Here is a 17,862-nt window from a genome sequence, read left to right as displayed (position 1 = left end):
CCTAAACTGTTACCAAAGGAGCTTACATAAGCCTAGTCACAATTGCATCAAATGAATCTTTGAATTTAGCAACAAAATTCTTCCAAATCAATTATGTTTTGGTAAAATTCTAGTTAATTGACTTCTTGCTACCTTGGAAAGGGTTTAGGTTAGGAAAATGAAACTTTCAGGGATGGATCTACAGGCCAATGTATGTCCTGGGAAGGTATTTTAAAGTACCCACCTCTACTACTTTTCCCTCTAGAGGGCCCTGAAATTTGGGTACATGACAGGTCTATACCTAATGAAATTTCGACAAAACAACGTTTTACCTTAATTTTCAGTTACTAGTTGTATTTTCTCTGCCTTTAGTTCTGAAAATGTAATTCCTGTTATTTGAGTAGAATTTTGAGCCATATCAATGTTTTTCTTTTATTTAGAAAATGTATTTGCATATCTTTAAAACTTTAGAAAATGGAATTGAGCGAAGTTATGAAGCTGAAAACAATTTTGTTGTACTTCACTTAAGCAGATGATCTATTTTGCAAAGTTTTACTTTTATAAAACACATATTTTTAAAGGTCATCAAAGGTCAGGGCCCTCTAGAGGGAGAAGGAGTGGAGGTAGTTGCTTCAACATACCTCCCCGGGACATACCTTAGTCTGTAGATTCATCCCTGAAAGTTTAATTTTCATAACCTGAACCCTTTCTGAGATAGCAAGAAGTCAATTAACTAGAATTTTATCTATGTTTTCCTAGCTGAATATTTACATCTCTTCCACAAACCATCTTAAACTCAATTAACAGTCCTCAATGTTTCCTTCAAATTTCATTCAATCTTTAAATTTCAATCAATCTTCGAATCAGTGTTTCCACTTTCTCATTTTTTAAATCCCTTATAAAGAGCTGAAAAATCCCTAGAAATCCCCATCTTCAGTTCAAAAATCCCTAAAAATCTCCCATTTTCTAATTACTCCCTGAACCGCTTCTCCCTATCTCATTTTACCCGTACCATTGAAAGGTAACATATTTTGGCTTCTTAGATTGAAGTCTAGCTATCACTACCATAATAGAATGTCTTGTCATGCCGTTTAAAGTGCTTTTTAATCATCAGCTAAATACAAATAGCTTCAAATATACTTCAAATAATAATAAGCAAATAAAAAAAGAAAATGTAATACTGTAATGTAGATTACAGTACAAGATGTTTAATACTGTTCAATCGTAACTTGTAAAACATAATCAGACCTTATCTTCCCCTGTTGTGTCTTCAACATTTTTTGTATGGTGGCTGAAGCTTTCACCGTTCTTTTGTGGTGAAGTAACTAATCATCTTCACCATCCACACTTTCTTGAGCACTTTTCATTCCATATTTTGATTTTAGAATCATCCGCAAAGTTTATGTTTTCAATTTATCCTGACGGTCAGTTTTTACTACTTTTACAGCACTATAAAACCTCTCGACATTGACATTTGAAAATGGAACAGTGGAAATAAATAATCCTGCCGGTTTCAGGTTAGGATACAAATTCTGTTCCGGTAGCATTTTGTTTTTCACCAATACCAAACACCAGCAGGTCACGGCATCCATGGTTTCGAAGTTTTCAATATCGATGAGGCTCTGCCTCCACCACTCCTGTTCGGTTTAGGTTCTGTCCCATGGGATCCACCCATACTTCCTAACAAAAGGTAGCAGAGAGGCAGGCTGAAGTGATTGAGCTGACACTGGGTCAACCATTTCAGCATATTTGTAAATGTCGTCCTCGAAATGGAACCTTTTCTGTATCTGGGCTACTGATTTGATATGGAACGCCTGTGCAGCTTTGAGAACTACTTCGATTGAATCAGGGGGGACGACGGTATCTGACCTTGACGTACAGAGGGATTCTGGTCCGTTTGGACCCGAGTAAACGCTTTCAAGGGGAAGTTAAAACTTCCGATTGTTCACATCGATTTCTAAAGCACTAGTTGATTCCACATAGTCCTTCTGCAGGAAGTTTAATGCTGAGACCAATATTTTAAGCTTTGTTTATACCCCAAAACTAGAAATATTTTGGTTTCAAGAGCTCAAATTGTGCTTAAATTTGAATTTGCGACAGAAGTGATTGTTATATTTGTAAAGAACACAAAAAAAGACATCGAGTGGTACGTTCACTTTATTTGTAAGTCAAAAAAATGAACAACAAAAAATTTACTAATTATAGTATGAAGGTTCATGATTTTCCCCTGGGTACGTAGGCTTGCCAAAAACACAAAATCCATTTATTCCTACATGTGCCATTGTTTTTAAAAAAAATGGCTGTCAGTTTGTTTGTCTGTTAAAAACTAGGGCAATGAAACGGTAAGAGAGGTGTTCGAATAGTTATAGCCTACCTCTATTATTCACGTCAGTACTTATAAAGCTGGTTACAAGTTCGAGTTCAAGTTTTTTTTATTTTACACAAAAATCGTAAACATCATACAAGTATTGTGGAGAAAAAGAATTGTACATGCAATGCTTGTCAAAAAAATTACTACTGTAAGAACAACTACGCACCCTATAAAACTATCAAAATATATTATTATTTTATTTATCTTACCTTTAAAAAATGATATGCTGTCTACCAAATAATCTTATGAAGAAACAACCCAAATATGACAAACCATGTGACTTCATTAATCGAGAACAGTCCAAGCTGAAATTATTGTTTGAAGCCCACATCAGGATGGAACTGTTTCAAACAGTTCTTTGTTGCTAGTTTGTTACTTAGGACTCCTGTACATCTCAAAATCTGTGTGGTGTTAAAATTTTTTAAGCAACTGAAGAAGTTCTTCTCTGTGATTCCAAGTTCAAATCCCAGGGGAACAGACCCTAAATCGAATTATCCTACTTCTCTGAACAAGAAGATGATGATGATGAACAAATTAAAGGAAAACCCCCAAAAATTTCCCTAAAAGTCTATGGGAGAGGAAAAATCTCTAGAAAATCCCCAAATCCCTAAAAAGTGGAAACACTGCCTCTTTCTTTCAATGCCAGAATTCAACTGAACAAAATGGTTCAAATAAAATTGTTTATCACAATAAAATTTTATCAAATATTCCATGGGAACAAACTTTGAAAATGAGCATCTTAGGCAAACATTAATTATATATTTGTTATGACCGCAGTTAACCAATATTGGCTAACAGCAAAACAGGCCGGGCAAATTGCTTTGTTCACAGATGATACTGACCTTACTTTTTTCTAATCGTTGCGTTTAATCTTTAATTGAATTAAATTAAAAAAACTAGTTTTTTTTAATGAAAGTAAGGAGCGACATTAAAACTTAAAACGAACAGAAATTACTCCGTATATGAAATGGGTTGTCCCCTCCGCAATCCTTCGCTCTTTACGCTAAAGTTTTTAATTGTTTTGTAAAGTAGAATTGTGGCAAAGAGTCAAACTTTAGCGTAAAGAGCGAGGGATTGCGGAGGAGACAACCCATTTCATATACGGAGCAATTTCTGTTCGTTTTAATTTTAATGTCGCTCCTTAGTTTCAGTTAAAAAAACTAATTTTTTTTTAAATTTAATTCCTGAACGTTTTTGAATTAATGCATGTTTGATTTTGGCTCTCCTTACATAAATTATTAAAATGAAATTTGCATATTAATTGTTTTTTCTTGACTAAATGGCTTTCTCTTAGTTTTGATCAGACGATTTTGAAAAATAAGGGGTGGGGAAAGAGGCCTAGTTGCCCTCCAATTTTTCGGTCACTTAAAAAGGCAACTAGATCTTTTAATTTTTAACGAACGTTTTTATTAGTAAAAAATACACGTAACTTAAGAATCACTTACGTAACAAACTTTTATATTCTTATATTTTTAAATATATATATGAGGGGGTTTGTCCCCTCGTTAATACCTCGCCCTTCACAATAAATCTTAAGTTTTGTCCCAATTCTTTAAGAATGACCCCTGAATCAAAAAGGCCGTAGGATAAATAGGTGAAATTACTAAAAATAATTTAGCATAAAGAGCGAAGTATCTATCTCCTCATAAATACCTCGCTCTTTATGCTAAGTATTTTTAGAACCCCTCATATGCGTAATAATCTCTGTCCGTTTTAAGTTTTAATGCTACTCCTTACTTTCACTTGAAAAAAACTTTTTCATTTTTATATTTTCATTGTTTTTTTTTTAAAGTAATGCTAGAAAATCCTGCGCCCTTTTCATTGAATTTCTCTTCCTTCATGAAATATTCCTCCAAGGAAAGATCCTGCCACATAGCCCCCTCCCTTCAACCCCACACCCAAACCAAAAAATCCCCCTGAAAACGTCGGTACACTTCCCAATAACAATTACTGTATGTAAACATTGGTCAAAGTTTGTAACTTGCATCCCCTCCCCCTGGGACTGTGGGGGAGTAAGTCATCCCCAAAGACATAGTTATTATGGTTTTCGACTATGCAAAACAAAATGGCTATCTCAAAATTTTGATCCGTTGACTTTGGGAAAAAATGAGCGTAGGAGGGGGCCTAGGTGCCCTCCAATTTTTTTGGTCACTTAAAAAGGGCACTAAAACTTTTTATTTCCATTAGAATGAGCCCTCTTGCAACACTCTAGGACTACTTGGTCGATACGATGACCCCTGGGGGAAAAAAAAACAAGAAACAAACAAATGACAAAACAAAACACGCACCCGTGATCTGTCTTCTGGCAAAAAATACAAAATTCCACATATTTATAGATTGGACCTTGAAATTTTTCTATATGGTTTTCTGATACACTGGATTCGATGGTGTGATTTTCGTTAAGATCCTATGACTTTTAGGGGTGTTTACCCCTATTTTCCAAAATAAGGCAAATTTTCTCAGGCTCGTAACTTTTGATGACAAAAACCTAATTTGATAAAACTTATATATTTAAAATCAGCATAAAAATCCGATTCTTTTGATATATCTCTGAGCATCGAAGTTCCGTTTTTTAGAGTTTCGTTTACTATTGAGCCGGGTCGCTCCTATTTACAGTTCGTTACCACGAACTGTTTGATTAAATAAAAAAAAGGTTATTTTCAACTGAAAGTAAGGAGCAATATTGAAACTTAAAACGAACAGAAGTTATTACGTATACGACGGGGGTTGCCCCTTCCTCAACATCACGCTCTTCAATTGCTGCTTACTTCCAGTTGAAGGAAACTTGTTTTTTCATTTAATTTCTTTTCGTTTTTTCAATAACGCTAGGAAATCTGGCACCACCTCCACAGAAAAAACCCTCTCCCCAGAGAAATATCCTCTGAAAAATTCATTCCAAGAAATTGCTTCCTCATCAACGTCCCACTCTTTACGCTATAGTTTGACTCTCTCTCTTTACTCTACTTTTTAAAACAGTAAAAAACGTTAGCGTAAAGAGCGGGGCGTTGATGAGAAAGCAGCCCGTTTCATATACGAAGTAATTTTTGTTCGTTTTAAGTTTTAATGTCTTTCCTTACTTTCTGTTAAAAAACTTGTTTAAAAAAAATTAATTTCTGAACGTTTTTAAATCATTGCATGTTTTGATTTTGGCTCTCCGCATATGACTAATTAAAACGAAATTTGCATATTTATTTTTTTGGCTAATTGGCTTTTTCATAGTATTGATCGAATGATTTTGAGAAAAAAAGGAGCGGGGGAGGACGCCTAGTTGCCCTCCGATTTTTTGATTACTTATCAAGGCAACTAGAACTTTAAATTTTTTACGAATCTTTTTATTAGTAAAAAATATACGTAACTTACAAATTAGCTTACGTAACGAACTTCTGTATTCTCATGTTTTTATTACGTATATGAATGGGTTAGTACTCGTCAATACCTCGCTCTTTACACTAAAGCTTAAATGTTGTCCCAATTTCTTATGAATGACGCAAAATATGAAGTTTGGGCTTTGTAAATATATCCAAATAATAATTAAATCATTGTAATCAAATCCCTAGTTAATATGACCATAAAAAGGAAATATATATAGCCTAACTTAACTTAACCTAACCTAAGCATGCTTTTGCATGTTTGACAATCGTTGCCACACATTGGGTTGAACTCGAATCCTTCAGTTCTGAATAGAAGGACACTCCTTACTTCACTGTACTCTCAAATCTTATTTGAGCACCGTTTGCCCAACCATTTAAACCAAAGATGTTTTTAATTCTCTCTTTCTTCCTTTCAACTGACTTTTGATATGACGAAAAAAAGAGCAACTTATATAAGAGAGAGAGAGAGGGAATGATTTGTTCATTAAACAGATAATAAAGGAAAAATGATTACTACCTCCCCTAAAAAGCAAAGCTTGTCCGATGGGGAGATAGAGACAACAAAATACATAAAATAAAAGAAAACTAGGCCACCGACACCATTAATACAGCCACACTCACCTATAAATATGAAACCCTAAAACCTAACCTCCTAACCCCAAAACCTACTTAACTCTAACACCTACCTAACCCTAACACCTACCTACCTAACCCTAACACCTACCTAACCCTAACACCTACCTAACCCTAACACCTACCTAACCCTAACACCTACCTAATCCCAACTTAAGCCTGCATGTTGCCATGCTATCATGCGTTGCCACCAAGTGGTTTGAACTCGAATTCTACGAATAGGTAGAATTTCCACGAATTCTACGAATACCTAGAAGAGAACCACTGTGCTATGACAACGTATAAATTTAAATGTAACAAACAGTTAATGATGTCCAACACATATTAATATGTGAAAATTTTATAGTTATAGTAAAGAACGTGATTCAGGAATAGTAATTTTTTTTCATTAACCTTAAAATTAAAAGTATATAACCAAAAGAAAATAGGATGATTTTGAAAAAAAAATATATAATCTCTCCAAATTAGAGTACCTTGGCTTGAACAGCAAGGGAAATCTTCTAGACTTTAAAAAGAAGGAAACTGGCTGCAACCACGATATTTTGCATCGTCAGTATCCTCTTTTTTTGTTTTGTTATCAAGACGAAGTTTCTTAGGTTTTCGATTATAGTTGAGCCGCATCGTTCCTTTACTTATAGATCCTTAAAGAAAATAATGCACTTTAGTTGTGCCCCAGGCATTTGCCCCTTCCCTTTAAATTTTGAAAGGTATACTCAAAAGTTTTCAATATGACGTGATTTCCGCCAATGGAATTTTGTAGAGCTGTAATGGACTACGTGAATAATTTTGTCACAAAATATAAAGTTTGGGCTTTATAAATATATCCAAGTGATAATTAAATCATAGTAAGTAGATCCCCTTAAAGAAGAGAGTAGGGATGTTTCTCCTCAGAATCTAGTCAGTATGACCATAAAACGGGAATATATACAGGGGCAAAAAATCGCACAAAGAAACAATAAGAAAGAAGTGACAAGTGCTGAAAGTATTTGAGTTACTGATATAAGCATTGATTAATTGCATATAGATAATAACATAATACATTAATAAAGTGTCAGGAAGCAAAGCTGTTACATGAATGTCAGTGCTATTATCATAGGCAGCGCAAATAAAGAGGAATACGGGCACAATGTGTTATTTATTTATTATTATTAATTTTCTTTGGTTTGTTTTAGACCAGGACATTTCGGTATTGAAGAAGTTTTCATAGAAACTTTAAAAAGAGCTAAGTCGATTGAAAATTGTTAGGGCTAGTGCCTTAATTAATAGTATGAAGTGATTTTAAGGCAAATAGCCTCCACCTCACGCCAATCATTTCCCAAAACACATCCAATCAACATTTTGAGATAACTATTTCGCTTAGTGATGTTGAAAGGTCCAAAATTATGTCTGAGGATGGCAACTGGATGATAAACTGGATGATGTCTGATTCTCTAAAATTAGTCTCTTACTATCCCGAATAAAAACAAGCTATAGGCTCTTTTCTGAACATCCTTAAGTTGTGTGCAGCTCTGGAAGTCACAAGAAAGTTCAGTTTTCAGGAAAGTAACAGTTTTACAGGGTTCTACAAATATAGGGAAACATCACGAGTCAGTTACTCTGAACCAGTTTTACAGATACTTGCTGCACAAACTACACGGCTATGATTGTGTTTTTTTTTTAGTTATAACTTTGCTCTTTAGGTTGATCAAAAAACCGCGTTTTTAAACTTAACTTTTATTCGTGTTTCGGTTTTTAAAATATACAAGATAAACCCTGCAAAAAGATTTGTGTTTTGGTTTGTCGATTTTGTCAGATTTTGAAATTATCTGTGTAGTGCTTTATGGAAATCTTAATGCTAAGATTAGAAGTTCTTAAGGAGCACTTAAAAGAACTAAGGCTCTCTAAAACTGCGTTGTGGAGGCTCAGCTTCATTACTTGTTTGTGATCCCATGTGTACAGCTTTTAGTGTTGTTTTGGAGGGTGTTTACGAAGAAGGGCTAAACAAATTATTCCTAGTATTTTTTTTTTTGTAAGTACGCGAAGTTTTTTGTTAGCAATTCCAACTCGAGCTCGGAATCAAACAATTATTGGTAGAAATGGGATATTTTTTTATATTTTTATTTTGAGTTTTATTTTGACTGTGTTCTCAAGAGCCTTCAAATGATGTTCTCGAATGGCTCGCAAAAGTGTCTAACCCGATGTCGACTCATATTTTTTCACTCAAAATTTCTCTGAAAGGGTTCACCGTGAACTGGGGCTCCTTTATCGGTTAGAACAAGGAGTATGGGGCTCTTATAAAGAGTATGCAGTGTTAGTTTTGTCGAAAAGGGAGATCACAAACACCGTCACATTGTTTGATACTTTCGGTTGACCCTACACTGCTGTCTATTTGTCTTCTCAGGTACTTCAAATTGCAGGGGAGGGTAAAGAATGCAAATTCTGTCCTCAGACAACTAAGCAAGGTGTCACTGATCTTTTAATTATAATTTTGGGTATAATTTGGGGGTGATACCTAGCACGGGGACACTATAAAGAATTTATTGTAGGCGCGCCACTTGCCTGGGTAGGGAATTTAAAGTGCCGAAACCCTATAGGCAAGTGTGTATTCTCCTGATAAGCCCTTATGTTGGGTTGTCGCCTCTGAATTATTTATGTTTATTATCGTTTTTGATATTTGGTAAATGACGACTTATACTTACTTACGACACGACTGCCTGTCCATGGATTATTCTTTATGGTTGATTGTGTATAGCTATGCTGTTTGACCTATGTAATTGGATGGATGAGTAGGGTTAAGGCCTCATTCAAGTACTGATCTATATTCTAAAATAGGAAAACAGTTTTCCTTTCTCCTTCTGTCTTTTTTTTGCTGTATGTTTATTTATGTGTTTGTGCTGTTGAATTGGTGATTTATTTTTTGAAATCAGGTTGTTCTGAAGGCTATTATGTTTTCTTGTGTTGCATCTACTCCGTTAAGTTGGCTTAATTTTTATTTTGCAATGTATTGTTTTTCCTTTTTTTCCTTACGTTTTTTCTACTTTTTTACACAGGTAATAAATATTGTTAATAATGTGGTGCATTGAAATTAAGTTATACCCCTTTCTCATTGAAAAAGGTGGATATACATCTAGGGACCTTTGCACCTAAACGCTCTCTCAAAAACGTACATATATCATGGCTGACATTTTCAAAATAACCGAAATATCCCTTAAAAAAAACAATGGAATCTCCAAATGCATGCCTATAACGAAGGTAATTCCTTGGAGTTCATCACTATTATTTTTTTTTAAATTCTTTTCGTTGTATAACCTATTGATTTAGAGCTAATCCTTTCCTGTGATGGGGTAAGCTCACATTTGGTACTATCAAATTTAACCTGTTGCTATATTTTTTTGTATTTCCTTCACATTCTTTTTATCGAGATAACAACTGAAACTATAACTTTTTCTAAAAGAAAAATGTTGACATATCGACAATTTTTTTTCAAAATATAACGGCATGCCAAGGCAAAGATGTCGGCTATTACATCCTCTTTGTTTCAAAAAGATCACTGACTCTGCATCTCATCCCCATACAATAAAAGTCTCTTGGTGTTATTCCAAGGGGTTGCCCACTTCACCGTGCCTTGTGTACATCTCGGAATGTCATATTTCCAGCGCAGTTTTGCCACACTTGGCACGCGCCACCTGACATATATGATTTAAGAGTGGCCAACCCCTCACGTCATTCTGAAAGTAGACGCACCTCTTTGTTTCAGGCTTGACGAATTTCTTCACGTGTACACATTATTTTGCGTACATTAAGGAGCTATTTTTGCATGTAGATGGATTTGGTTCTCCAATTTATGAATATTGCTATCACGCAAACTAGCCGAGCAAAACCCGGTACTGTGGGAGAGAACACATTTTTGTAGTGGAGACTTTAAAATGTTGCTCTGTGACAATACAAAGAACTGTGTTTGTTTTTCGTTCAGATATTAAGTCATGGTTTCGAAAATATTCAGAGGCTCTTAAGAGATGAGGCCAGTGTTGCCAGATGTAGCATAATTATGCGGAACGTATCATAATTAGGAACCAAAAGCATCCAAGCATAATCCTCCTTAAGATAGCATAATTGTAGCATAATCTAAGACGATGTAGAACAACTCATAACGTCACATCAATAAAACGAACACCAAAGATGGTCTATCGAATTTTTCGACCAAACTAAAGCAAAATTTTCGGCACAGCGTTTAGGTGTTTAGGTTTCTACATCATCTCATCGACACAGACGCTCAAGCGATTCCCGCAGGGTCATCTTTCTTTGAAGTCCCTTCAGTTTGTTAATCCCAAGATGACCCTGGGAACTGAAAGAATCAGTATTCCGTCACTAGGTGTCGTATTGAACCGATTTCCAAGTCTCATGCCAAAACTCACAGATATTGACTCCCAATGGTGCAAGCTGCCATATGCTTTTAGTGACTCCGAAAAGATAGATATGAGCAAAATTACTACAGACTTGATGTGGGGAAAAAATACACGAAATGAGAAACATTACCGACGAAAGAGTTTTCCAGATCTGGCAGAACTCGCCGAGAGGGTGCTCGCCCTACCGCATTCGAACGCAGACTCAGAAAGAATTTTTTCTTGGATCAGTGATGTCAAGACAAAAAAGCGGAATAGGTTGAAGAAAGAATGTATTGAAGCTGTGCTGGTCACAAAATTGCAACTAAGAACAAAAGATACAGTTTGCTACGAATATGTCCCTACAGACAATTAGATCAAGATCCACAATTCCGAGAACCTCTACGTAGCCACCCCACCCCCTGGTCAAGAAGTCAAATCCGAAAGCGAAGATGAAGAAGATCATTGAAGATGAACCGCATCTTTTCTTCTTTTTTTAATGTATCTGAAGTAAAACTTTGATGATGATGTAAGACACTATGTTTTTCAAATGCCGCCAACCGCTTCGAGAAGAAAGACGAGTTGCGAAACAAGAGGAAAAGCATGAACCAAATTGTGAACCAAGATCCTTCCCCTGGACATAAAAAAAGCCTTTTTAATTATTTTCTATGCTATTTTACCTTTTTCTTTGCCACTTTTGTTTATACCCCGCTTTTGTTCCCTTAGCGGGTTAAAAATAAATTATTAGGCTATTATTATCAGATTATATTCTATTCAGAACCTTTATTAAGACAAGACAGAATTTGACTTGTCTTAACTGATCAACTTTTTCGTTTAACCTGGGAAAATATAGAAGCGTAGCATAAATTTGTCCAAAAAAGCATAATTTTGGGCTCAAGGAAGCATAATCCTCTCCGTCTGATCTGGCAACACTGGATGAGGCATTTCTTATCACTCAGTTGGGTTTTTTCTTTTGTTTTGCCTTATATTTAGTGATATTTTGTTTGTAATGTAATTTTAAATTTAATGGATACCTTCTCTAATTCAAAACACCTATTATAACAGGTGACATAAGAAAACCTTTTTCATACCTGCATAATTATAGAGTTTTTCATACCTTATACCTTTTTCATATCAGGATAGTTCTCCCCCTCTTCTGAAATCCCTTATATCTTGTGACAGATAAATTGTTTTTAGAAAAGCAAAAGAAAACCTAAATTTAACTTACAATCCATCTGGCAAATTGACTCTCTTTTCCAATTCCCTCAGTAAAGTCAATGTTGCCAAATCGAAAAAGTGATGAACTTCGTTCCTCGTATTTTACGTTTGATTGGAAATGTTAACTTCTGTAGACTGAAGAGGATTAGGCAAATTTTTCTTATTTTAGTAAATTGTTTTTTGAAGAAATAACAAGGACTGATAACTTGCCCTTTAAATTGAAGTAAGGAACGTTAAAAAATAGATACTTATGCCAATTCTTCTTTTTCCACAAATTGGCTGAACTAGAAAGGAATCATTCCTAAGAATTAAGAAAATTTGCCCATTTCTTTTAGAAAATCGAAAATCTTAAGGAACATCATTCCTTAATGAAATGCAGAAATAAATTTAAATGACGTCCCCTTGATAAAACAGCCTTTTAATAGCTTTGCTTTAGTGCTGCCAAGTTGTGAACCAAAAGTAAGCCAGAGTTTTTGAAAAACAAGCTAAAAATAAGCAATGCAGTGTTTTGACTAAAATACAATTCAACATTAAGCTTTCTTAAGCCTCGACTACGTTCAGCACTTTTCTGCAACCCGGCTTAGAAATTTGGGTTGCATATATCAGTCTGCACTGGTAAAAATTCAAAAAATCAAAATGTAGCCGTGTAATATACTTATGATAAATTTGGCACAAAATCAAGCTTCAAATGATTCATTATTGCTAGTTTACTCTGCTAAGGCTGTTCTTCTGGTATTAAAAAGGAATAAAAAAGCAAAAAATATAAAAAGAGATAGAAAAAAGACTTTATACTAAAACCATTTGGGTTCTTCCCCGGTTTCATGACTGTTGGAATAATGTTGTTCAAGGAAAAATTTAATTGAAACTCCTGTTCAAGGAGTTTCTTGAGTTTTGTAGAATGAACAGAAAATTTTGGCGAGTGTTGTCCCTCCTAATTTCAATTTATCCAAGACTTTTTTATTGAACCGTTTCTGAAAGTTTTTAAAATATTTTTTATTTTTCTTTACAAGTATCATGGCTTTATTTTCAAATTTATTGCTTAATTAAGCTTCCATAAAATGGAACAACCCGTGTTCACTTTTTGATTTTTGCCACGCCACCCCATTTTGGCACTTTTTTGTACCGTGCCCATACACAAAAAAAAATGAAACGACATTTTCGGTTCAGTTTGATTCAATCTACACAAAACAGGTTTCCGTCTCAGTTCATGCGTAAAAGTGGTTCGACGGCTTTGAAGCATACTTATTGGCTTTTGGAACGTGATTTAGTCTATTTCTCTTAATTTGTTGTTTATAGATCCAACACTTCGTAGTACTAAATATTAAGTAGAAGCGACATGGCCCATTAGTAATCAAAATTCTAAAAACACAATTGTAATAACAACAGACACATCAAAAGAATTGACACTAATTCCAAATATATGAAGTGTGCTAAGTTTCACATAACTCTTTAAAAGCTAAGAGCCTTAGACAACAGGTAAGATATCCTCGAAAGATTAAGCAGTTTGATTCAGTGTAATTGAAAGGCCTATAGTTTACACAATCTGCCCATTACCCACATATAGCATTTGTTATTGGTAAGTATGCAGAATGTTTGGGGGGAAATATTTTCTGCAGGAGGAGGGACTCACTTCGGAAGGATTTTCTGTGAGGAGGAAAGTTCTTGTTAGCCAATTATGTCTTTTTCTAGAGAACCACAATGCTACAGATTTAGCCTAAACTGTTACCAAAGGAGCTTACATAAGCCTAGTCACAATTGCATCAAATGAATCTTTGAATTTAGCAGCAAAATTCTTCCAAATCAATTATGTTTTGGTAAAATTCTAGTTAATTGACTTCTTGCTACCTTGGAAAGGGTTTAGGTTAGGAAAATGAAACTTTCAGGGATGGATCTACAGGCCAATGTATGTCATGGGAAGATATTTTAAAGTACCCATCTCTACTACTTCTCCCTCTAGAGGGCCCTGAAATTTGGGTACATGACAGGTCTATACCTAATGAAATTTCGAGAAAACAACGTTTTACCTTAATTTTCAGTTACTAGTTGTATTTTCTCTGCCTTTAGTTTTGAAAATGTAATTCCTGTTATTTGAGTAGAATTTTGAGCCATATCAATGTTTTTTTTTTTTATTTAGAAAATGTATTTGCGCATCTTTAAAACCTTAGAAAATGGAATTGAGCAAAGTTATGAAGCTGAAAACAATTTTGTTGTACTTCAATTAAGCAGATGATCTATTTTGCAAAGTTTCACTTTTATAAAACACATATTTTTAAAGGTCATCAAAGGTCAGGGCCCTCTAGAGGGAGAAGGAGTGGAGGTAGTTGCTTCAACATGCCTCCCCGGGAAATACTTTAGTCTGTAGATTCATCCCTGAAAGTTTAATTTTCATAACCTAAACCCTTTCTGAGATAGCAAGAAGTCAATTAACTAGAATTTTATCTATGTTTTCCTAGCTGAATATTTACATCTCTTCTACAAACCATCTTAAACTCAATTAACAGTCTTCAATGTTTCCTTCAAATTTCATTCAATCTTTAAATTTCAATCAATCTTCGAATCAGTGTTTCCACTTTCTCATTTTTTAAATCCCTAATAAAGAGCTGAAAAATCCCTAGAAATCCCCATCTTCAGTTCAAAAATCCCCAAAAATCTCACATTTTCTAATTACTCCCTGAACCGCTTCTCCCTATCTCATTTTACCTGTACCATAGAAAGGTAACATATTTTGGCTTCTTAGATTGAAGTCTAGCTATCACTACCATAATAGAATGCCTTGTCATGCCGTTTAAAGTGCTTTTTAATCATCAGCTAAATACAAATAGCTCCAAATATACTTCAAATAATAATAAGCAAATAGAAAAGAAAATGTAATACTGTAATGTAGATTACAGTACAAAATGTTTAATACTGTTCAATCGTAACTTGTAAAACGTAATCAGACCTTATCTTCCCCTGATGTGTCTTCAACATTTTTTGTATGGTGGCTGAAGCTTTCACCGTTCTTTTGTGGTGAAGTAACTAATCATCTTCACATTTCACACTTTCTTGAGCCCTTTTCATCCCATATTTTGATTTTAGAATCCCCTGCAAAGTTTATGTTTTCAATTTATTCTAACGGTCAGTTTTTACTACTTTTACAGCACTGGAAAACCTCTCGACATTGACATTTGAAAATGGAACAGTGGAAATAAATAATACTGCCGGTTTCAGGTTAGGATACACATTCTGTTCCGGTAGCATTTTTTTTTCACCAATACCAAACACCAGCAGGTCACGGCATCCATTGTTTCGACGTTTTCAATATCGATGAGGCTCTGCCTCCTCCACTCCTGCTCGGTTTTGGTTCTGTCCCATGGGATCCACCCATACTTCCTAACAAAACGTAGCAGAGAGGCAGGCTGAAGTGATTGAGCTGACACTGGGTCAACCATTTCAGCATATTTGTAAATGTCGTCTTCGAAATAGAATCTTTTCTGTATCTGGATTACTGATTTGATATGGAACGCCTGTGCAGCTTTGAGAACTACTTCGATTGAATCAGGGGGGACGACGGTATCTGACCTTGACGTACAGAGGGAATCTGGTCCGTTTGGACCCAAGTAAACGCTTTCAAGGGGAAGTTAAAACTTCCGATTGTTCACATCGATTTCTAAAGCACTAGTTGATTCCACCTAGTCCTTCTGCAGGAAGTTTAATGCTGAGACCAATATTTTAAGCTTTGTTTATACCCCAAAACTAGAAATATTTTGGTTTCAAGAGCTCAAATTGTGCTTAAATTTGAATTTGCGACAGAAGTGATTGTTATATTTGTAAAGAACATAAAAAAAGACTTCGAGTGGTATGTTCACTTTATTTGTAAGTCAAAAAAATGAACAACAAACAATTTACTAATTATAGTATGAAGGTTCATGATTTTCCCCTGGGTACGTAGGCTTGCCAAAAACACACAATCCATTTATTCCTACATGTGCCATTGTTTTTAAAAAAATGGCTGTCAGTTTGTTTGTCTGTTAAAAACTAGGGCAATGAAACGGTAAGAGAGGTGTTCGAATAGTTATAGCCTACCTCTATTATTCACGTCAGTACTTATAAAGCTGGTTACAAGTTCGAGTTCAAGTTTTTTTTTTATTTTACGCAAAAATCGTAAACATCATACAAGTACTGTGGAGAAAAAGAATCGTACATGCAATGCTTGTCGAAACAATGTACTATAGTAAGAACAACTACGTACCCTATAAAACTATCAAAATATATTATAATTTTATTTATCTGACCTGTAAAAAATGATATGCTGTCTACCAAATAATCTTATGAAGAAACAACCCAAATATGACAAACCATATGACTTCATTAATCGAGAACAGTCCAAGCTGAAACTATTGTTTGAAGCCCACATCAGCATGGAACTGTTTCAAACAGTTCTTTGCTGCTAGTTTGTTACTTAGGACTCCTGTACATCTCAAAATCTGTGTGGTGTTAAAATTTTTTTAAGCAACTGAAGAAGTTCTTCTCTGTGATTCCAAGTTCAATTCCCAAGGGAACAGACCCTAAATCGAATTATCATGCTTCTCTGAACAAGAAGATGATGATGATGAACAAATTAAAGGCAAACCCCCAAAAATTTCCCTAAAAGTCCATGGGAGAGGAAAAATCCCTAGAAAATCCCCAAATCACTAAAAAAACTCTCTCCCCTAAAAGACTTAAAAAATCCCCATTTTAGGGGGGAAATCCCCATAGTAGAAACACTGCCTCTTTCTTTCAATACCAGAATTCAACTGAACAAAATGGTTCAAATAAAATTGTTTATCACAATAAAATTTTATCAAATATTTCATGGAAAACTAGTTTTTTTAATGACAGTAAGGAGCGACATTAAAACTTAAAACGAACAGAAATTACTCCGTATATAAAATGGGCTGTCCCCTCCGCAATCCTTCGCTCTTTACGCTAAAGTTTTTAATTGTTTTATAAAGTAGAATTGTGGCAAAGAGTCAAACTTTAGCGTAAAGAGCGAGGGATTGCGGAGGGGACAACCCATTTCATATACGGAGCAATTTCCGTTCGTTTTAATTTTAATGTCGCTCCTTACTTTCATTTAAAAAAAACTAGTTTTTTTTTAATTTAATTCCTGAACGTCTTTGAATTAATGCATGTTTGATTTTGGCTCTCCTTACATAAATTATTAAAATGAAATTTGCATATTAATTCTTATTTTTTGACTAAATGGCTTTCTCTTAGTTTTGATCAGACGATTTTGAGAAATAAGGGGTTGGGAAAGAGGCCTAGTTGCCCACCAATTTTTCGGTTACTTAAAAAGGCAACTAGATCTTTTAATTTTTAACGAACGTTTTTATTAGTAAAAAATACACGTAACTTAAGAATTAACTTACGTAACAAACTTTTATATTCTTATTTTTTAAATATATATATGAGGGGGTTTGTCCCCTCGTTAATACCTCGCCCTTCACAATAAATCTTAAGTTTTGTCCCAATTCTTAAAGAATAACCCCTGAATCAAAAAGGCCGTAGGATGAATAGGTAAAATTACTAAAAATACTTTAGCATAAAGAGCGAAGCATCTATCTCCTCATAAATACCTCGCTCTTTATGCTAAGTATTTTTAGAACACCTCATATGCGTAATAATCTCTGTTCGTTTTAAGTTTTAATGCTACTCCTTACTTTCACTTGAAAAAAACTTTTTCATGTTTATATTTTCATTGTTTTTTTTTTATAGTAAGGCTAGAAAATCCTGCGCCCTTTTCATTGAATTTCTCTTCCTTCATGAAATATTCCTCCAAGGAAAGATCCTGCCACATAGCCCCCTCCCCTCAACCCCACACCCAAACCAAAAAATCCCCCTGAAAACGTCGGTACACTTCCCATTAACCATTACTGTATGTAAACATTGGTCAAAGTTTCTAACTTGC

At 34.8% G+C, this 17,862-nt stretch overlaps 1 protein-coding gene across 1 annotated transcript in view; it reads right to left on the bottom strand.

The window, feature by feature from the left end:
* LOC136042125 (protein Spindly-like) overlaps window positions 1–14,502 on the bottom strand; it is a 97,474-nt gene extending 82,972 nt beyond the window's left edge. Inside the window, exon 1 of the mRNA XM_065727032.1 lies at window positions 14,414–14,502. The gene's annotated coding sequence lies outside the window, so the exon portion shown is untranslated. The remainder of the gene's footprint in view (window positions 1–14,413) is intronic.
* Window positions 14,503–17,862: the final 3,360 nt, after the last annotated feature.

Source organism: Artemia franciscana, unplaced genomic scaffold (genome assembly GCF_032884065.1).
Source record: "Artemia franciscana unplaced genomic scaffold, ASM3288406v1 PGA_scaffold_67, whole genome shotgun sequence".
NCBI classification, from domain to species: Eukaryota; Metazoa; Arthropoda; class Branchiopoda; order Anostraca; family Artemiidae; genus Artemia; species Artemia franciscana.
Note: the sequence above shows the minus strand (reverse complement) of the source record. Positions and strands in the feature narration are given on the sequence as shown.